This window comes from Coregonus clupeaformis, chromosome 30 (genome assembly GCF_020615455.1).
Source record: "Coregonus clupeaformis isolate EN_2021a chromosome 30, ASM2061545v1, whole genome shotgun sequence".
NCBI classification, from domain to species: domain Eukaryota; kingdom Metazoa; phylum Chordata; class Actinopteri; order Salmoniformes; family Salmonidae; genus Coregonus; species Coregonus clupeaformis.
The window spans coordinates 10,494,523-10,517,605 of record NC_059221.1 but is presented as its reverse complement, the minus strand read 5'-3'; the positions used below and the strand labels follow the sequence as shown (position 1 = coordinate 10,517,605).

The 23,083-nt window shown below is 44.9% G+C and overlaps 1 protein-coding gene across 1 annotated transcript in view; it reads left to right on the top strand.

The window, feature by feature from the left end:
- The window catches only part of prkcz (protein kinase C, zeta), a 159,069-nt gene that overhangs the window by 49,140 nt on the left and 86,846 nt on the right, over nucleotides 1-23,083 (top strand). The window lies entirely within an intron of this gene.

Genomic DNA, 23,083 nt, shown 5'->3' with positions numbered 1-23,083 from the left:
TTTTTGGTTACTACCTGATTCCATATGTGTTATTTCATAGGTTTGATGTCTTCACCATTATTCTATAATGTACATTTTATTTAGAATAAAGAAAAACCCTTGAATGAGTAGGTGTGTCCAAACTTTTGACTGGTAGTGTATATACATTTGCAGAAATTTCTATAAACCTGTTTCCGATTTGTCATTATGGGGTATTGTGTGTAGATTGATGAGGAAAAAAATAAATGTAATCCATTTTAGAATAAGGCTGTACGTAACAAAATGTGGAAAAAGTCAAGGGGTCTGAATACTTTCTGAATGCACTGTATGCTATTTAACGCAACCGTTTTTGTGACAAAACTATCGGCAGAGTTGAAAATGCGATGGAAACACATTGAACTTTTAGATTTTTATTCGTTACATGAAAACGTAACTGAAAAAGTACATTTTGTGTGCACTACGTCATCGCGCACTGATTTTTATCCTCAACAAGTCCATTTGGTGGAAACACCACTGGTGAGAAAATGGGCATATATTCTTTATGCGGATTCTAGAATATTCACATGAAAATCTGTCGCCAATTGGATGGAAACCTAGCTACTGATGTCAATTTACTGTAAAATACCGTCTATACAGCTCTCTGCTGTCATTTGTTCTAAATGTCCCCCAAATTGGGAATAGATTTCTGCCTAGTAGTTAGAGTCTGGCTTATGCTTGAGTGAGCAGTCGTGATTAAAATGGCTTCCCTTGATGATCGAGGATGTGACTTTAAAATGACAAGGATAGGCGGGACTCTACCTTTGGACGAGATTGAGGGCAATGGAAGTCTTCCAAAGCCTTTGAAAGTCTCAGACTGCTTATAATGACTGTATTGGTCTGAATACATAATGTTTTGTTTTGTTTTCACTTTGCTATCCAATGATTTGTTCCAGTTGTACATTGAAATACAGTGCAGGCTATCTAGACCATATGAAATATGTGTATAGAAGATGCATTTAGCTATGTCATTGAATTCTTTGTTTTAGGAATTAAGCTATGCAGCATTACAAAATATGATTCTAAACCGTTATAGCGGACGTTCTTATCCAAAGTGACTCACTGTCGTCAAATCACACCATTAGCTATGGTGCGGAAGCAATATGTAAAGGAAGTTGATGGATAACTTTAATTTTGCTGTGATATAGAGATAGTTGAATACACAGAAAATGTTAGTCAGTGGAGGAATGAGCTGCACTCCCACCCTGTCACTGTGCTCTTTTCACCTCTCCCTCTCCCACGCCCATCACCCTCTTTCCTCTCCTCCGCTCACTCTCTTTTCAAAAACAAGCCTAGTTTCTTGTCCAGGGCAGCGTTTTTCTCTCCTCACAGTGGAGAATACTGTCTGTAGCTCTTTCTCTCTCTTTTTGGCTATCTTTCTCTTTATCTGTCTCTCCCACGCTGTCTCTTTCTCCCCCTTCAATGTCTGTCTGTCTGTATGGACTCTATATGATTCTGCAGAGGCCCATGCAGTAGTCTATACTGTCCAGTCTCTCCTTAGTGGTTGCTACAATGAAATGACTCGGAAACTGGATCAAGAGCAAACAGTGCCCCAAGCAGCAGTAGGGGATGTGCAGTAGACAACCATCTCAAAATAGACAGGCGGCCAGGCGGGGAGACACACACACAGTCCTCGGTTATCCCTGCCACGTGTTGGACCCTCGACACATCTGAGAGTTCAGAAAGCACAGAAAGATGATCTTATTTCAGCTGCTAAGAGGTGATTTGGTCTCAAACACATTGAGAACATTTGAAACCGCAATAATCCAGCTGCTCTATATTTGGTTAAGCAGCAATCCATTAAATAAGCCCCTCCCCCCAAAGATCCTATTGAATATTAATGGACCCTTACATCTGGTGGGGAGTAGCCCAACTGAGCAGACTTGTGCTTTGATCTTAGAAAGAAAAATCTAAATGGGCTGATATCAGGGCCCGTATTTTAAGCATCTCCGAGTATGAGTGCTGATCTGGGATCAGTTTCGACTTTTAAATGAGAATGAATAGTAGATCAGCACTCCTACTCTTAGACACTTTACGAATACAGGCCCTGATGTATAATGTGAGCAAGGGAACGGAGAAGGTTAAATCGCTTGTAAGGCTACAGTATATCTCTAACGCAATCTCACTCTCTTCAACAAAGCAGCCTGTCACTGTGAGTGTCACACCAATCGAAGACACTCCAGAGTGTTCCTGTGATTACCTTTGAAGCTCTGATAGATCGCCTAGCTCCGCCACCCAACGAGGACAAAATGACATGAAAGAGGAACGATTCAGACTAGTATGTCTCAGGTTCAAGACAAGGCATGTGAACTGTCTCTTCCATGCACCAGGAGCAGAGTAGGGCAACCCATAGATAGATATGCATTTTATACGGTTGGATAGTGTTGAAGGACATACTGTAGTATACTACAGTATATGCATTAGGGTTGGAGTCAATTCCATTTCCATTCAGTCAATTCCCCATTACTTTCATAGTATATGCATTAGGGTTGGAGTCAATTCCATTTCCATTCAGTCAATTCCCCATTACTTTCATAGTATATGCATTAGGGTTGGAGTCAATTCCATTTCCATTCAGTCAATTCCCCATTACTTTCATAGTATATGCATTAGGGTTGGAGTCAATTCCATTTCCATTCAGTCAATTCCCCATTACTTTCATAGTATATGCATTAGGGTTGGAGTCAATTCCATATCCATTCAGTCAATTCCCCATTACTTTCATAGAGAATCATTGATAAAATATGGATTTGGAATTTTAGTTGACTATCTAACTTGACTGAATTGGAAAGGAATTGCCCCCAACCCTGGTATATGCATACGTATAAGCAAGGGGGTTGTAAAGGGGTTTACAGAAGGTGTACTACTACTGTAGCAGCTGATAACCAGTCTGAACAATTACCGGGCAAATAACATAATCATCTTCTCCATCATTTCCCCTCAACGAGCACATTGTTTCATACGATTCCCACTTTAATAAACACTGGGTAATTCACTCAATTTCTCTGTGGAGGTCACCCAATTCGCTCCTCCTCTCCTCCCTAGGAGGAGGGGGGGCAACAACAGAGTAGAGCAGACACCACACCCATCCTCATACACAGAGAGTCTCTCTCTCTCCTCCCAATAGGGGGTCTAGGGGGGCAGGTGCATGAGAGGCTTGACTGGGGACTTTTCTCTCTGACAGTGGGGGAGGGGTTCCTACTGGGCACAAACTGGTTGAATCACGGTTGTTTCAACGTAAATTATCAACGTATTGTGATGTGGAAAATACATTGGATTTGAAAAAAGTAAACATGGTAACCAAATTTCAGCATAGACAAACCTTGTATAAAATATATTGAATTTGTACCTTTAAAACAATGTCAGCTTTTCAACGTTATATCCACTATCAGAAAAAAAACAATAGACTGGGCAGGACCTACTGGAGAATTGATGTATCTACAGCTACCCCATGGTCTCCCATCCAAGGTTTAAGCCAAGCCAAGCCCAAATTAAATGTGACCATACTTTATCAATCATCAATGATGCTATTTAGGCCTACAGTATATAGCATTTGCAAAGTCATCAACAGCAATTGTTTGAATTAAACACGGAATTAAACAAAAAATAGACAATACAATAGGCCTATGATTTCAAGCTCTGTTTGATTTTAAAATGTAATGATATTTAGTGATATTGAATTGTTTGGTTTTCAACGCAACCAAATATCAACATTTGAAGGAGATGATATTTTGCTTGGATAGTTCCATCTGTGCCACGGACTTAGTCTGGCCTTAATTCCAGTTTGTCTACAAAAATTTTTTTAATGTTGGATTCACTTCTCCAACACGTTAAAGAATAGGACTAAATCAATTCAAACTTTATTTAAAGTGCATTTAAAGTTTGATTTGATTTAGTCCTGTTCTATAATTTTGATTTTTGGTTGAGATGGAGACGTGAATCCAACATTTCAAATATTATTTTGTAGAAGAACTGGAATTAAAGCCAGACTAAGTCAGTGGAACAGATGGAACTATCCAAGCAGAAGATAAATCTCCTTCAAATGTTGATATTTGGTTGCGTTGACAACCAAACACAATTCAATATCACTTTTGAAACACAACAAATAGCCTGTTAACTTGTCGATAAGTTAACAAATGATATGTTGGATTCATGTCTCCAACTCAACCAAAAATAAGTTAAAGAATGGGATTAAGCCAGTGGTCGATCAGATGGAACTAGCCAAGCATTGTTGATATTTGGTTGCATTATCAATACAGTAAATTGCCTACAGTAAAGTTAAGGCTATCTTACAAACTAATCTAACATTCAACCTTAAAATGAGTAACATATCCATGGACACATTTTGAGGTTACTGTAACTATACATGTTCAAGATAGCATGCATAGGCCATCGCAGGTCTGTGGAGATCTTCATAATTGCTGTTATAATCTGCGCAGAATCACAAACGGCATTGATAACTTTCACCATGTACTATTAATGTAATCTCAACTGCAATCCAGGTGATATCACATTCAATTGTATAAATAAACACATATCTGACATTGGATTCCCATTTGAACTTTGCTGTGCTTTTAAATGGTTGAAAGCGCAGTGATAGACATTTGGGTGACAACTAAACCAAAAATCTAACATTGTTTTTCCATTGGAATTTGGTTGTGCTTTTAGATGGTTGAAAGCATAGTGATAACACATTGGAAATTCATCTAACTTTTGAATGTGTTTTTGAGTTGCTGAATATAGGTTGTAAACGACTCAACCAAATATTACCCAATTATCCACGTTGAAATGACGTAGTGTGCACAGTGGGTTGGTACCACCAGGCCTTGTCTTCATCCAACCCAATTACTCACAGCAGCCCATTACGTAGCTAGCTAGTAGCCATTCATTCACCTTAACTCATTTAGCAAATGCATGCACCTACAGCCAGCGACCTTTACATGTTAAGCTACCTACAGCCAGAGCCCTTTACATGTTAAGCTACCTACAGCCAGAGCCCTTTACATGTTAAGCTACTTACAGCCAGAGCCCTTTACATGTTAAGCTACCTACAGCCAGAGCCCTTTACGTTAAGCTACCCACAGCCAGAGGCCTTTACATGTTAAGCTACCTACAGCCAGAGCCCTTTACATGTTAAGCTACCTACAGCCAGAGCCCTTTACATGTTAAGCTACCCACAGCCAGAGCCCTTTACATGTTAAGCTACCTACAGCCAGAGCCCTTTACATGTTAAGCTACCCACAGCCAGAGCCCTTTACATGTTAAGCTACTTACAGCCAGAGCCCTTTACATGTTAAGCTACCCACAGCCAGAGCCCTTTACATGTTAAGCTACTTACAGCCAGAGCCCTTTACATGTTAAGCTACCTACAGCCAGAGCCCTTTACATGTTAAGCTACCCACAGCCAGAGCCCTTTACATGTTAAGTCACAGTCAATTAAGTGGTTGGAATGGGAGGGAACAAACAAACAGTGTACAGAGTGGTGAAATGGTGAGTCACTCTATTGAAGAGGTCAGCAGTACGAAGGACTTTGCCTTTCATTACATTATACTGAACTCCTACACACTAACCGCTTCTCAAGTTTGTCTTGATTAAATGGAAACGGCCCTTGATTGAATGTGGATGTCATTCCACTGCAAGGCCACCTATTTCTCTCTGCTCTCAAATCTCTTCATGATGATTCCTAACAAAACGTGAGAGGGTTCTATTGAATAATAATAATAATATTACCTTTAACCTCACGTTATTTCGGCCTCAACACCGATCCTCTAATCTGCTATATTGGTGTGAACGGTCTGAAACACGCTCCTCGTGTACCTACCATGCTTCTCACTCTCACTTCACACTCCATAGCCCTGCCTGCCTTGCCTGCGCTCTCTCTGGTGATTCATTTTTTTTATCATCGCCTTCGCTTCGCTTCACAGGGCAGATTTCCACCCTCATGAGTCACAGCCATCCACAGGAGATAGATGTAGAGGAGATAAATGTAAATTATATTTAGCTTAAATGCTAATGCAGCAGCGACCCTCAAGCTCTGTTATTCACAGAATCACACACGGGTGTTAGAACTCTGTGGGTTGTCGTGTTGATGCGTTAATTAGGCTGTTTCTGTCATCTTAAAGGGACAATCTGTGATTTTAGTGTCTAGTCAAAAGTGCATTTCACCACACTTGGTTGTTTGTGAACTGTGATGGTGGGTTTTGGCGAATTTAACCGCCAAAATGTTATTTGAATTATGTGGTTACCATGCTCTAGTCTCTGTTCAGAGACATTCACACACTTACACAAGGAAATAATCCTGGAGTATCATTCTGGCGAGTAATGGGGAGGCCGTCCAACTTTGCTTCCATTTCTGGAGAGAATTCAATATTGTGTAACTACCCCGGACATTACAATGGGGTTTTCCTAATCTAGGTACTGGGTGAGAGGAGAAGAATACAGTCCAGTTTGGCCTCGTCTCGGAAAGTAATCCTTGGAACGAGCGAGTGGAGTGGTGCAGCCTGCCCTTTGGATCTAGTAAAGCACCACCAAGCACAAGCACCGATCAACACCTGACTGATTGTGTGCATGCAGGCAGGTGTGCTCACACACACGCTTTCCACATACCCTAGTCAGAGAGCAGACTGTGCTAGCTGGCCTTTAGCTGCATGTAGCTGGCCTTTAGCTCACTTCTCTCTCCTTATCACATGAGATTAGGCCTGTGGATATTAACCTTTATTACAACAGGAGGGCCAACTCAGAGCGTTCTAAATGGTGCCTCGGATCTGCTGATTCCTGGGCCTGTATTCATAAAGCATCTGAGTAGGAGTGCTGTTCCAGGATCAGTTTAGCCTTTCAGATCATAATGAATAAGATGATATGGGCAAATAGGACCTGATCCTAGTTCAGCCCTGATTTGACTTCTTTTCTACATTGCTGCCTTTGTCCTCTCTAACATGGCCGTTTAGTGATGACCTTGATAGCTCTCTTCATTTTAAATGTGTCGACATGGTGACATTTCGTATGTGAGAATGACAATAAGGGCCTAGGAATCTGGGCAAGGGAAAAGTTTAGGATTTAGCTAGGCCCTGGATGCAGGTTTATCTGTATTTTTTTATTTGTATTTATTATGGATCCCCATTAGTTCCTGCCAAGGCAGCAGCTACTCTTCCTGGGGTCCAGGAAAATTAAGGCAGTTATACCATTTTAAAAACATTATAATACATTCACCTCTTCTGACTTTGGAATGAATTTGGGGACTGGTTACAATGCCATAATACTTGGGTAATAGACCTGGGCAAAGAGTTCCCCCACTGGTTCCAATATAACATCACCTTCCTTCAACATTGAGTCCCTCTGGAGGTCTAAGTCACTGTTTAGATGCTTCTGGTGTATTGCAGCAATGTTTGGATCACTGTAGGTCTTCTGCACGCTTCAAATGGCTGCAGTGTTGCTGCATTGAAATCTGGAGCCTCTAACATAGTGTTTGTGTGTGTGTGTGTGTGGGGGGATTTTCCTCCCTCCTCACATTCTATCCTGTATGACCCGCACCTGCTATACATGGCATAGTCCCTACCATGAACCTTTTTGGTCTCCCATCCAAGCACCAAACAGGCCCAGCTCTGCTTAGCTTCTGTCTGTGTGGTTTGGCTCATAGGCTGCAGTGTAGTTGGGTGGGAGTGCAGGTTAATGGGTGACACAGTGGAACTGGCTGACTGGTGTGACCTATCTGTCACTGCTGCTGGCATGTGACAAGGTGGGGTCAAAGCAGATCAGAAGGGGGAGGAGGAGAGTGATGGGGAGGGGCTATTGGTTATGTCTAAGTGTGTTTTTATATCCATATGGGAACATGGAACTGAGATTTAATACACAACCTGTGACACATTTGTTTCACTAAGAAATAATAGCTTGTTAATCGTTTTTCTTTCTCGTCTGATAAAAAATATTGTTTCATGATTGTCCTGTCAAGTTGGAGGTGTCTCGCTCATTGGTCCATCCTTAAGCCTCAGCGAGAGAGAGTAAGAGTCTGTGTGTGTGTGTAGGCCCTTCACGCATGAGCGAACAGGGGTTGCTGTCAAAGCCTGGAAGCCAGTGTACCAATGATGACTTACTTACCAATGTGGACGCACAGGGCGAGACCGACAAGAGAGAGAGAGAAAGGGTTAGTGCTACCCGGATCCTTGGGACGTCCCTAACCTAAACCAAACCCTTACCGTAACCATTTAAAATGTCAACTTCAATGGGGTAGGGACGTCCCAAGGATCCCAGATAGCATGAACTAGAGAGAAAGAGAGAAATACATTGATTGAAAGAGAAATGGAATGAAGAGAGAGAGAAGGAAATCAGCCAGTGTTCCTTTTAATGAGGCACTGCACTAGTGCCAGGCCTCTGAGGGCATTAGCATTGCAATCACATGCTATCAGAAAGCTATGAGCCCTGCATGTACCAGTGAGCGAATGGGTGTGCTTTGTGAAGGCCACTCAGCAATAGCCAGGATTATGTCATGGAGAGGGAGAAGCAGGGAGAAATAAAGCATTTCGAATACATTTAATTTGAGCTCACAGTGACAAAGCGAGCTAATCAGTGGATGTGGCTTGTGATTCAGCAGTTTTCTTTGCAGAAATTTCAGAAGTTCCACTTCCATGTTATTTATGACAACTTCCATGATACGGAAGAACCTCGCTATGATACATTGGCAAAAACAAGCTAGGATTTTTATATTTATCATTTTGTGCTTCATAACTGTAGTTGAGGAACATTAGTTGTCATATTACGGTGTTCAAATCAAATCAAATCAAATTGTATTTGTCACATGCGCTGAATACAACAGGTGTAGACCTTACCGTGAAATGCTTACTTACAAGCTCTTAACCAACAATGCAGTTTTAAGAAAATAGAGTTAAGAAAATATTTACTGAATAAACTAAAGTTAAAAAAAGAAAAAAGTTACACAATAAAATAACAATGACGAGGCTACCGGTACCGAGTCAAATGTGCGGGCGCACAGGTTAGTCGATGTAATTTGTACATGTAGCTACGGGTAAAGTGACTATGCATGGATAATAAACAGTGAGTAGCAACAGTGTAAAAACAAAGGGGGGGGTGTGTCAATGCAAATAGTCCGGGCGGCCATTTGATTAATTGTTCAGCAGTCTTATGGCTTGGGGGTAGAAGCTAAGGTTGGGCCGAAAAACAACGTTTTTTTGTTGATGTACTTTTTACCCCTTTTTCTACCCAATTTTTCGTGATATCCAATTGGTAGTTAGTCTCATCACTGCAACTCCTGTACGGACTCGGGAGAGGCGAAGGTCGAGAGCCATGCGTCCTCCGAAGCACGACCCTGTCAAGCCGCACTGCTTCTTGACACACTGCTCGCTTAACCCAGAAGCCAGCCGCACCAATGTGTCGGAGGAAACACTGTACAACTGGCGACCGTGTCAGCATGCATGCGCACGGTCCGCCACAGGAATCGCAAGAGCGCGACATCCCGGCCGGCCAAACCCTCCCCTAACCCGGACGATGCTGGGCCAAATGTGCGTCGCCTCATGGGTCTCCCGGTCGCGGCCGGCTGTGACACAGCCCGGGATCGAACCCAGATCTGTAGTGATGCCTCAAGGACTGCGATGCAGTGCCTTAGGCCACTACGCCACTCAGGAGGCCTGAAAAACAATGCTTTTAAGGCAGAGGTGGCCATCCCCTCGTCCATGAGAGCAATACGTGTGCGGGCTTTTGTCCCAGCCCTGCTCAAACACCCCCGATTCATCTAATCAAGGTCCTGATGAGCAGCTGATTAGTCGAATCAGGTGTGTTAGATCAGGGTTGGAGCAAAAGCCTGCACAGCCAGTAGCTCTCCGGGAGAAAGGTTGCCCACCCCTGTTAAAGTTGCCTATTTTTGCTGATCTCCCTCTAGTGGAGAGAAACACCCAGGTCCTCTATGTTTATGTAATCTGATTCATTACGATCTAAAAGGGAAAACTCCTACTATGATACGCTTTGTGAATACGGACCCAGGTCATGTGTGTACTCTACACAGTTTAGGTATGGTGATTTCACTTGATGTGATGACTTTCCACCAGTTAGGCAATAATTGTCTAACAATGTTACTAAACAGTAAAGGCTGAAATAACCATTTCAGTACAGTGCTGCACAATAGTGTGTACTTTCCCCACAATGCAGTGCAATATTCAATCTAGCCTGTTAGCAACATTGTAGAGGGGAGGGAAGAAGAGACACACATAATCGTTATATATATTTAACATCATTTTGAATCATGGAGTGTGAGGTAATATGCTGCAGCACTCCCACATGTCCAACACCCTTTTGATCAAATCAGAAATGGTTCCTCCTGTCCTGTCCTGCAGACTGTGATGCAATAGTAGCATTGATCAGAGTCTGTCTGGGTATCTTTGTTATTAGCTCTAGGCTAGGGTCTGCACAGACAAAGATGGATGCAACACGTTCATGTATGCATATGTATCAGTCTCTGTCCCTGTCAGTTGTCTGAAAAGCCCCTTCGTGTATGCTAGCTTTACTAGCAAAATCCTGTTGGTTTGTAAAGATGGCTCTGTTAGTGTAGCTTTGTTAGCATAGCCCATAGCATTAGCATCTACCCCTCCCAAGTCTTATAATGTTAGGCTGTTGGTGAAAACACCATGTCCCCAGTCCCATCTTGGCGGTAAAACCTTCTGGCAAGCCTTAGGCCTGACTGGGGCTGTAGTCAAGTTAGAATAATTGTTGTGTATTTGTAAGATGCAGGGCTCCCTTGCAAAATAGACCTTGGTCTCAGTGGGACTCCCTGCTAAACTAAAGGTAAAATAAAGGTAAGAATAGAAATAGCCCTGTTATCCTAGCAGTTGCTCTGCTAGTGGTACAGTACAAGTCCATTACCTCCGTTAGCCTAGCTGTCAGTAGGTCTGTCAGTAGGACAATACAAGTCTATTACCTCTGTTAGACTAGCTGTCAGTAGGTCTGTCAGTGGGACAGTACAAGTCCATTACCTCTGTTAGCCTAGCTGTCAGTAGGTCTGTCAGTAGGACAATACAAGTCTATTACCTCTGTTAGACTAGCTGTCAGTAGGTCTGTCAGTGGGACAGTACAAGTCCATTACCTCTGTTAGCCTAGCTGTCAGTAGGTCTGCCATTGGGACAGTACAAGTCCATTACCTATGTTAGCATAGCTGTCAGTAGGTCTGTCAGTGGTATAGTACAAGTATATTACCTCTGTTAGACTAGCTGTCAGTAGGTCTGTCAGTGGTATAGTACAAGTCTATTACCTCTGTTAGACTAGCTGTCAGTAGGTCTGTCAGTGGGACAGTACAGCAGTAGTAGAGAGAATAACCTTGTTAGTCTAGCTGTTAGCCTAGATATCAGTAGCTCTGTCGGTGGTACAGTGCAGCTCCATTGTTCTCTCGTTAGCACACTGGGCTCTCTTATACTGACCAGAATTACCCTTTGTGGAAGGCAAGTGCTCACGTGTGACAAGAAAGAAAGTAAAATCTGTCGAGACAATGCCACTCTTTCTTTGACATCTGACATCACTCCAAGTACCTCAACCAGACGATTCTTAATTGAAAACATACTTGTCTTACTTTAACATACTGGAAACATCCTTCACATTACGTCCTGAGCTATCATGTTTTACTTGGCAATGAAAGAGAAATTAGTCAAGAAACACAAATTCCACGTTGGAGTGTTGTTGCTCTTTGTGTGAAGTGTACAGTTGAATAGAATAGACCCAAATAGGGACAGGGAAGTTACCAAGTGGATATCTTTTTCCACACCTGTTTGCCTTTCATTATGGCTAGCCTATACTGATTAACCTATTTTAGTATCTGCAATATGTAACAAGTTCATTGTAATGTGTACTCCTGAGTGGCGCAGTGGTCTAAGGCACTGCATCGCAGTGCTAGCTGTGCCACTAGAGATCCTGGTTCTAAATGACGTAAATGTAAATGTAAATGTAATGAATAGTTGATGTTACAGAGCTCCAAAGACCCATGTGAGCATATAGGCAAGTCTTCACTGAAAAACTATGGTGAGATCAGGCCATACATTGGCCAAACACATCATATTCCCATCTTTTATACATAAACACAAATCTAGAAAAACTGTGACTCATCTGAATGAATATATTAATGTAAATATATACCTCTCAATCAAAGTAGGATTGCTGTATTGCTTGAGAATACGATTTCACCAAGGTCATATTCATATTGGCTAACATACATATTCACATCACAGTAGCCCTGCACATTGTAGGCCAGGTCCAGCCACAGACACATGCCACACGCACGCACACATACACACATTTTCCCCATTCGTTCCCTGCCACTCAATAGACTGCTGCTGACACGAGTCTATAATGGCTTGGATGATTCAGTTGACTTGCAGATGAAACCCATCCCCCGGAGACTGAGTCAGTGTGGCACACTGTGTGTGTGCGTGCGAGCGAGTACCAGGACCAGGACCAGGCCATAAATCAATAGTTGCAGCAGCGTGTGTGAAGCGTTCTTATGTGATGATGGAAAAAGCTCCGATGGCTACTCTCTTGGTTGTAATGTCATTACACGTGAGCTGTCTGACCCTGTATCACACACTGTGTCTCTTCCTCTTTTGGACATGCAGCCAAATCGTTTACCACGCCATGCTAATTGTGATGCTAAATGCTAACACCATGCGCACCACTAGCTCACTCGATGATGCAACACTGCTCTCTGCGTTTAGCAGAAAGCTCTGGGAGGGAAGGTTGTTCTCTGAGACATTTTCCTATGCACTTTCACTGCCTAGCCATCCATCTCTCTCCCATGTACCTTGTTCTGTGCCTCAAAGCTTGTCCATTCATCATGTAATGCAATGTGTAGGCCTGTATAGGCCTGCAGCGCTCGCCCCTACATCATTACCTTCTAATGAGAATGACCCCTCTCTCTTTCTGTCATTCTTTCTCCCTCTCTCAGAGCCTAGATAGACCTGATCAGATGATTGATTAAATTCAACTGTCAGATACTGCTAGAATGGTAGAATGATAGCCTACTTGTCATTGTAGGAGGACTCAGTTACTGCATAAAGATATGGGTGCCTGTCTGTTGTCTGTACAGTCCTTAAGTGTATGCTAACTTTATTAGCATACAGGTCCCGTGTAGCTCAGTTGGTAGAGCATGGCGTTTGCAACGCCAGGGTTGTGGGTTCGATTCCCACGGGGGCCAGTATGAAAATGTATGCACTCACTAACTGTAAGTCGCTCTGGATAAGAGTGTCTGCTAAAATGACTAAAATGTTTTTTTTAAATAGCAAAATCCTTTCGGTTGGTAAGCTCTGTAAGCATATGCTTTGTTAGCATAGCATAGCCCATAGCATTAGCATCAAGTCCTAGCGTCAGTCTTGTTAGTGAAACGAACATATCCCTATTCCCATCTCTCAGATACTCCTGTAATTGTAGGATGGTGGCCTACTTGTCATTGTAGAAGGACTCGGCTACTGTAGGCCTGTGTTTGGGTGAACTATAACGATCTGTATAGCTAGCTATAGCATTTTCTTTTACACACCTATCCTTTTTAATTTCTAGTTTTCCACTCCTGTATTAATTTACCTGTGTGATATAGTCATTGTGCAGTGTGGTAAATCGTTTTTGGTGGGACCTTTAGTGGGGATATTTTGACTGCTGGGAGGATGCGATTTAGGAGGGCAATAAACTAACTGGCCGAGAAAGACTTGCGGGTTGGCAGATGTTTTATCTTCCCCTCACCCAGTCTATCCATCACTATAATTTGAAGAAGTGCGCAAGATGGAGGAAGGGAGGGAGGAATGGGATTTGGCTGGGAGATGTTTCTGGTTGGAGGGGTCGACATTCTGGATCAGAGAGAAGAAGCACGTGCTCAGAAGATGGCAGCAGTAGCTTGCTTTCTAAAACACGGTGGAACACTGGATATCTCTGTCTCATTCATTTGAATGGGTAAAGTAGTTGGCATCTTCTGCCAAAACGGTTGTGTTGCCCGAAGACATCTTTATGTATGAGAAAATGGCTGTGTTGTGTTCAGAGGTTTTCTGAATTACAATTAATTCTGCTCATCTCGCTGCTGAAATGTTTTATATTGTTATTTTTAGATACTTTATACCAGATCATTATCATATCAGATCATGTTTCCTTGTAACTATCAACTTCCACACCCTGACCTTTGAAGGTTTGCCATACAGTGAGCTACTGTACTTATTGCAGTGGAGTTATTTTTTAGTACAATCCCAACTGTCAGTTGCAGTCCGATTGACGTAGATGTTTACATCCTTTCCATGACTGTATGATCAATGATCTTGATGGTTTGTTAGACCACAGAATTTATTTTTTACAATGATAGAGTAACAGCAAGTATGAGAGCAGTCATACGCATCCCGAAGCTTGTACAGTGAGGGAAAAAAGTATTTGATCCCCTGCTGATTTTTTACGTTTGCCCACTGACAAAGAAATTATCAGTCTATAATTTTAATGGTAGGTTTATTTGAACAGTGAGAAAAAGAATAACAACAACAAAATCCAGAAAAACGCATGTCAAAAATGTTATAAATTGATTTGCATTTTAATGAGGGAAATAAGTATTTGACCCCCTCTCAATCAGAAAGATTTCTGGCTCCCAGATATCTTTTATACAGGTAACAAGCTGAGATTAGGGGCACACTCTTAAAGGGAGTGCTCCTAATCTCAGCTTGTTACCTGTATAAAAGACACCTGTCCACAGAAGCAATCAATCAATCAGATTCCAAACTCTCCACCATGGCCAAGACCAAAGAGCTCTCCAAGGATGTCAGGGACAAGATTGTAGACCTACACAAGGCTGGAATGGGCTACAAGACCATCGCCAAGCAGCGTGGTGAGAAGGTGACAACAGTTGGTGCGATTATTCGCAAATGGAAGAAACACAAAAGAACTGTCAATCTCCCTCGGCCTGGGGCTCCCTGCAATATCTCACTTCGTGGAGTTGCAATGATCATGAGAACGGTGAGGTATCAGCCCAGAACTACATGGGAGGATCTTGTCAATGATCTCAAGGCAGCTGGGACCATAGTCACCAAGAAAACAATTGGTAACACACTACGCCGTGAAGGACTGAAATCCTGCAGCGCCCGCAAGGTCCCCCTGCTCAAGAAAGCACATATACAGGGCCGTCTGAAGTTTGCCAATGAACATCTGAATGATTCAGAGGAGAACTGGGTGAAAGTGTTGTGGTCAGATGAGACCAAAATTTAGCTCTTTGGCATCAACTCAACTCACTGTGTTTGGAGGAGGAGGAATGCTGCCTATGACCCCAAAGAACACCATCCCCACCGTCAAACATGGAGGTGGAAACATTATGCTTTGGGGGTGTTTTTCTGCTAAGGGGACAGGACAACTTCACCGCATTAAAGGGACGATGGACGGGGCCATGTACCGTCAAATCTTGGGTGAGAACCTCCTTTCCTCAGCCAGGGCATTGAAAATGGGTCGTGGATGGGTATTCCAGCATGACAATGACCCAAAACACACGGCCAAGGCAACAAAGGAGTGGCTCAAGAAGAAGCACATTAAGGTCCTGGAGTGGCCTACCCAGTCTCCAGACCTTAATCCCATAGAAAATTTGTGGAGGGAGCTGAAGGTTCGAGTTGCCAAACGTCAGCCTCGAAACCTTAATGACTTGGAGAAGATCTGCAAAGAGGAGTGGAACAAAATCCCTCCTGAGATGTGTGCAAACCTGGTGGCCAACTACAAGAAACGTCTGACCTCTGTGATTGCCAACAAGGGTTTTGCCACCAAGTACTAAGTCATGTTTTGCAGAGGGGTCAAATACTTATTTCCCTCATTAAAATGCAAATCAATTTTCACACAACTCAGGAGGGATTTTGTTCCACTCCTCTTTGCAGATCTTCTCCAAGTCAGACGTTTGGCAACTCGAACCTTCAGCTCCCTCCACAGATTTTCTATGGGATTAAGGTCTGGAGACTGGGTAGGCCACTTCAGGACCTTAATGTGCTTCTTCTTGAGCCACTCCTTTGTTGCCTTGGCCGTGTGTTTTGGGTCATTGTCATGCTGGAATACCCATCCACGACCCATTTTCAATGCCCTGGCTGAGGGAAGGATGTTCTCACCCAAGATTTGACGGTACATGGCCCCGTCCATCGTCCCTTTGATGCGGTGAAGTTGTCCTGACCCCTCAGCAGAAAAACACCCCCAAAGCATAATGTTTCCACCTCCATGTTTGACGGTGGGGATGGTGTTCTTGGGGTCATAGGCAGCATTCCTCCTCCTCCAAACACGGCAAGTTGAGTTGATGCCAAAGAGCTCGATTTTGGTCTCATCTGACCACAACACTTTCACCCAGTTCTCCTCTGAATCATTCAGATGTTCATTGGCAAACTTCAGACGGCCCTGTATATGTGCTTTCTTGAGCAGGGGGACCTTGCGGGCGCTGCAGGATTTCAGTCCTTCACGGCGTAGTGTGTTACCAATTGTTTTCTTGGTGACTATGGTCCCAGCTGCCTTGAGATCAATGACAAGATCCTCCCGTGTATTTCTGGGCTGATTCCTCACCGTTCTCATGATCATTGCAACTCCACGAGGTGAGATCTTGCATGGAGCCCCAGGCCGAGGGAGATTGACAGTTCTTTTGTGTTTCTTCCATTTGCGAATAATCGCACCAACTGTTGTCACCTTCTCACCAAGCTGCTTGGCGATGGTCTTGTAGCCCATTCCAGCCTTGTGTAGGTCTACAATCTTGTCCCTGATATCCTTGGAGAGCTCTTTGGTCTTGGCCATGGTGGAGAGTTTGGAATCTGATTGATTGATTGCTTCTGTGGACAGGTGTCTTTTATACAGGTAACAAACTGAGATTAGGAGCACTCCCTTTAAGAGTGTGCTCCTAATCTCAGCTCGTTACCTGTATAAAAGACACATGGGAGCCAGAAATCTTTCTGATTGAGAGGGGGTCAAATACTTATTTCCCTCATTAAAATGCAAATCAATTTATAACATTTTCGACATGCGTTTTTCTGGATTTTTTTGTTGTTTTTCTGTCTCTCACTGTTCAAATAAACCTACCATTAAAATTATAGACTGATCGTGTCTTTGTCAGTGGGCAAACGTACAAAATCAGCAGGGGATCAAATACTTTTTTCCCTCACTGTATCTATCGATTGGGTCATCATCACATTTCAATATGCTGTCGCCACTCTCTGTAAGATCCAACAGGGATGACCAGTTTACTGCTTTTGTCTTACTGGGCCGCCAACCAGGGTTGTATTCATTAGGCGCGAAATGGAAGAAAACGTACTGAAACAGGGATGGAGTACCTAAACTTATCCAATAACAAACGCTTGTTTATGTTTTTCCTTGACAACTTTTTTTGCTACGGTGTTCATAATGAATAGGACCCAGCCGAGCAAAGGTCAAGTGCAGTGTGTGAGAAATGCCCTGCTGTGTTCTGTCATGGCGGAGATGATGGATTCAGCTTAATCTACAGTATAAGCCTTCTCTCTCTCCTCACATCTGCTCCAGTGTCCTCGGAAGCCTCGGAGGCAGAGATTATGGAGGCTTATTGTCTGTCGATTTGCTGATGCAATAATGAAAAGTGAGATTGAGATTTTTACTCCCCAAAAAAATGACAGTGAGAGAGGGGACAGAGAAGGAAACAGGGAAGAGGAGGAGCGAGAGGAAGGAAGAGACACACAGAGAGAAAACCGACAGGCACAAAAATAGCTCATGCCCTGTCGCAGACTGCTGCTGGGATGCTAGCCAGACTTCAGCACTGGTGGTGCCTGGGGGAAACGCTAAGCTGGGTATCAGTGGAACGAGTTGAACGGCCATGACCCAGAAAACAACCCAGGAAGAAACTCAACAACCTATCGCCTACCCTCATTTTGTCTCACCCTCATAGCCTTATCTGGCCTGACTGCAATTCACTTCACACACCACTATCGTTAGTATCGTTTTCTGTCTTCAATTATGTATCTGACCCATATGTTGTGGATGAGGCCTGGGCTGACCTTGTTCAGACAGGATTTGATGGGACAGGATTTGGAAGGGAGCGGTTCAGACCAGGCGGTCGCTGCATTTTGTGATTCTCCCTCAGATTGGACCTCTGGTGAATGGTGCTAGCCCGCGAGGCACATCTGTTCAGCGCAGCTAATCCACAAAGGCCTGGCTCGCCCACTGGTTAATGCCCCCACTGGGGAACCACTTACTTGGCATACGCTCAATAGCAACAATGGGACTATAGCGCTAGCTAGGGCTAGGCTACATCTCGAGTGGGCTGGGGATTGTAAATCTATTGGATGATTTGTCTGATTTATGTGATGAAGATGGCCTCCTTTTAACCCGCCCCCCGTTTTTTGTGTCTTTTTCTGTCCCTCTTTCTGTTCCTTTATCTGTCTCTATCTGTCGCTTCTCTCTGTCTCTTTCACACACAAAAAACACAGGATTGAGAGCTAGCAATGTTCAACTTACATAATATGACAACAGCGATCTACTGGGTGTTGTCAATGTTTAGAGCATGTTTAGAACATCACAAAATGGCGTTGTAAGTATGAAAAATGTATGCACTAACTAACAGTAAGTCGCTCTGGATAAGAGCATCTGCTAAATTACTAAAATGTAAATGTTAGTCTTAACTGCCGATCTGGTCTTAGCTTCTTAGCTACAGATCTAGAATCAGATTGACCTCCCCAAATAATAGCCTCAAACTGTCAAGGCCCAAAACGCAAGACAGGGAGCTATGCATTGCACTCCTATGTCTTCTACTGTTCATTCTTGTTATATCACCAACAGCATCACCATCGGTTCCACTTTGCTGATGTAAAAGGTGTGAAGGGCAAATTCAGATAGGTGTCTGTTTGTATAGGGCTGTGGTAATGCGGTCTCCTTCAGTGGTAGGCTGATAAAGTGACGTGCCTTAGCCCTGCTCCAGAGACAGACTGGCCATAGGGCAGGTTTGGCAAATGCCAGATGGGCTAGTCCATCTTTAGCCCAGTTGGCCTGTCTGATTATTATCATTTTCACAGAATTACCATTATTTGTCTAGTAATGGGAGCCTCAAGGGAAAACAATGGGCCGGTGTGGGGGCCTTGAAGAAAATAATTGTCTGGTTTGTTAGAAATACCCAAGGAGCGGATTTCTGGTCCCAATCCGCCTCAGTCCTGCTCTGATAAAGCCTGTGGTACCGGACAGGGAGACGGCTATACTCTCAGTATGAAGGAATGTGGAAAATGCTTGCACAACCTCCCCCTTGCTGCAACAGTATTAGCTGGTTCACTGTTAATGTTCACTGTTACTTGGCTTACAAAAAAAAAGGCTTGGCTGGTAGATACTATTAGAATGCAGCAGCATGCAGCCGCCCAGAAGAAGGGTTTTATGGTGCCAAAGGTGGAATTTATGGTGTTTCATTAGCTCCTCATGTAAGGCGTGAAATTTTCACAATTGTGTGTGTGTTATGCTTGTTTTAATCTTTCCATATATTCAAAACACAGCTCACAGATCTGAGTTAATTTGTTGCAGGTGCGTGGGAATAATGTCATAACTTTGAAATCCTTCCATATACTGTATGTAACAATATGTGTGTGTGTTGTGGCGTACCGCGGAAAACCCACCAGGGGGAGACTCGTCGAGGCCTAGTGTCAGACGGAGTCTAAATCTCGTGGTGGTGGTTCCCTCTGCTGGATGTGCCAGGTATCGACGGGTCCTCCAGCCAGGACTAATTGGGGCTGATTGAGTCTGGTGAGTAATCAAGGGGCTGATTGCTCACCAGCCGTACGGGGCCCATAAAGCTGCCAGCAGGGCAGCACAGGAGAGAGGTTGGAGGTAGTGAGAGGTTGCTACCGGATAGATGTCCTCACGGTCTGCTAGAACCGAGGGGCTCTGTGTTCTACCCCAGAGGAGACAGCATTCCCCGGAGCCCAGAAGACTGTTTTCTTTTCTTTATTGTTTTAAATAAACACCCTTGAAACTGAGGTATCACACTTGTGTCTGATCTGTGTAACATTTAGATCAAACCCCCTGGTCTGCCACAAGTGGTGGAGAAAGCGGGCAATCTGACAACGTGGTCAGACCAGGGTTGACGTTTACGCAGTATCAGTATGGACGAGTTGATAGCTCAGTTCGTTTGGGCCCATTTAGTGCAAAAGGACATTCAGGAACAAACGCTGGAAGAACAGCGTCTACAGAATGTCCGCCTGCTTGAGGAAGTCAGGAAGCTGTGAGGAGAAACGCAGACCGAATCGCATCCCAATCAGTTTATAATTAAGCTAACAGAGGACGACGACATCGAGACCTACCTCTGCACGTTCGAACGGACAGCACTCTGGGAAGGATGACCCAAGGCAAAGTGGGCAAGTCTGCTGGCCCTGTTCCTGTCCGGAGACGCCCAAAAGGCGTAAAATGAACATCGAACAGGCGGCTAACTACGACTGTCTCAAGAGGGAGGTACTCAGCCGCTACAGGTACAGCCTGGCCCAGCTGGTCCACGACTGGAGGTTCGTGGCCAAAGCTTTTCCCCGAGCCCAGATGAGCGACCTACTGCGCATCACCAGGGCATGGCTTTTAACTGACGTAGCCACCCTCCCCGTTATCGACAAAGTGGTCATTGATCGCTTCTTACAGGCGCTACCTCACGACATGAAGAGGGCGGCGAGCCTACACGCGCCCCAGACCTTGGAGGGCCTCTTGGGAGCCGTGGAGACGCACCAGAATACGAGGCCCTGTTGGAGGGGACGGAACAATGGCCCCACCACTGTACAGTGGGAGGATCTGAACTTGAAAGCCGTCGTGGCCCAAGTGATAGCGGTGGATGGCCAGCTTCTTCCAGGGCTGAGTGACTGGCGATACATCCATTTCCAAATCAAAAATAACCTTTTGTATCAGGTGTCGCACGAACAGGGGGAACTTCGAGAGGCGCTATTGCTGCCCCACCGGTATGTCGGAACTGTTCTTCAGCTGGCCCACACCTATTTGTTGGGGGTGCACCTGGGAACGGATTGCCGCCCGGTTCCACTGGCCCGGGATGAGGTGGGCCACGGAAGACTATTGCCGCAGCTGCCCGGACTGTCAAATCACCACCCCAAAAGCACATTTACGAAACCCAGTGGTTCCCCTACTGATCATCGGAGTGCCGTTTGAATGCATCGCCATGGCCATAGTTGGTCCCCTGGTAAAAACAGCCCGAGGACACCAGTACATCCTGGTAATAGTAGATTATGCCACCCGATATCCCGAGGCCATTCCCCTATGGGCGGCAGTCTCCAACTGAATCACCCGGGAGCTCTTCCACCACTTCAGCCGGGTGGGCATCCCTGAACGAGGTCCTGACCGACTAAGGTACCAAGTTCATGTCCCGACTGATAAAATATTTGTGTGCTCTCCTATAGATAAAGCAGATCTGGACCGCTGTCTTTCACCCACAGACGGATGGGCTCATCAAGCAAACAAATGCTGCGGAAGGTCATCGAGCGGGACGGGAAGAATTGGGACCAGCTACTACCCCACCTAATGTTCTCATTCCGAGAAGTGCCTCAGGCATCCACTGGGTTTTCCTTTTTTGAACTCCTCTACGGGAGGAGACCATGCAGCCTACCTCCAGGCGGTACTGGGTGTACTCAGGCAAGCCGGGTTGACAGTGAATCCCAAGAAATGCAAGCTGGGATGCCTGCGATACGGGACTAGGGGCTGTCCTGTCCCAGGTACACGATGGGGAGGAACACCCCATCGTGTACATAAGCCGGAAGCTGATACCCAGAGAAAATAAGTACTTGATTGTCGAGAAAGAGTGCCTAGCGGTGAAGTGGGCGCTAGACACTCTCAAGTATTAATTGTTGGGCACCCACTTCACCCTGGTCACAGACCATGCTCCCCTGGCCAGGGGAAAGGACACGAACGATCGAGTCACCAGGTGGTTCTTGTCCCTTCAACGCTTCACTTTTTCTGTTGTGCACAGGTCAGGGGTGAAGTATGGGAACTCGTCAAGGCCTGGTGACAGACTGAGTCTACATCACGCAGCAGTGGCTCCCTCTGCTGGACGTGCCAGGTCTCGACGGGTCCTCCAGCCAGGACTAATTGATTGCTCACCAGCCGTACGGGGCCCATAAAGCTGCCAGCAGGGCAGCACAGGAGAGAGTTTGGAGGTAGTGAGAGGTTGCTACCGGATAGACGTCCTCACGGTCTGCTAGAACCGAGGGGCTCGATGTTCTACCCCAGAGGAGACAGCATTCCCCGGAGCCCAGAAGACGGTAACCCGGAAGAAGTCTCCTGGAGGAGACCTTTTCTTTTTCTTTATTGTTTTAAATAAACACCCTTGAAACTGAGGTATCACACTTGTGTCCGTGTCTGATCTGTGTAAACGTTTAGATCAAACCCCCTGGTCTGCCACACTGTGTAGTAGGTATGAAGTAGTACACACCCACAGCCTCGAGGTCCAGAACAATAGTGCCACCACACAGGACATGAACACCATAAGAATAAGGCACCTCCACCTCTTCCGCTCTCCACCTCCTCCGCTCCTCCTCCACCTCTGCTCTCCTCCACCTCCTCTCTCCTCCGCTCTACTCCACCTCCTCCGCTCTCCTCCGCCCTCTTCCTCTCTCCTCCACCTCCTCCGCTCTCCTCCTCCGCTCTTCTCCACCTCCTCCACCGCCTCTGCTCTCCTCCACCTCCTCCACCACATCCGCTCTCCTCCACCTCCTCCGCTCTCCTCCACCACCTCCGCTCCCCTCCCCAACCTCAGCTCTCCTCCACCTCCTCCGCTCTCCTCCACCTCCTCCGCTCTCCTCCACCTCCTCCGCTCACCTCCACCACCTCCGCTCTCCACCACCTCCGCTCTCCTCTACCTCCTCTGCTCTCCTCTGAGCCTCAGCATTTAGTCTAAAAATAGAAACTGATGTTTAAATTTAAAGGTGGAAATGTATTCAGTACAAAGGATGGTGATGTGTCAAACACACAGCAAGCTCTGCCATCATGTGGGTGAGTTGGGTAACTGCACCCTGGTGATAGACAAACACTGTGGTGGCTCCTCTATGGAAAGCCCCATTGATATTCTCAGTAATGTTAGCCGATGAGCTTAAATAGAGCAGCTAGCTCAATCCAACGG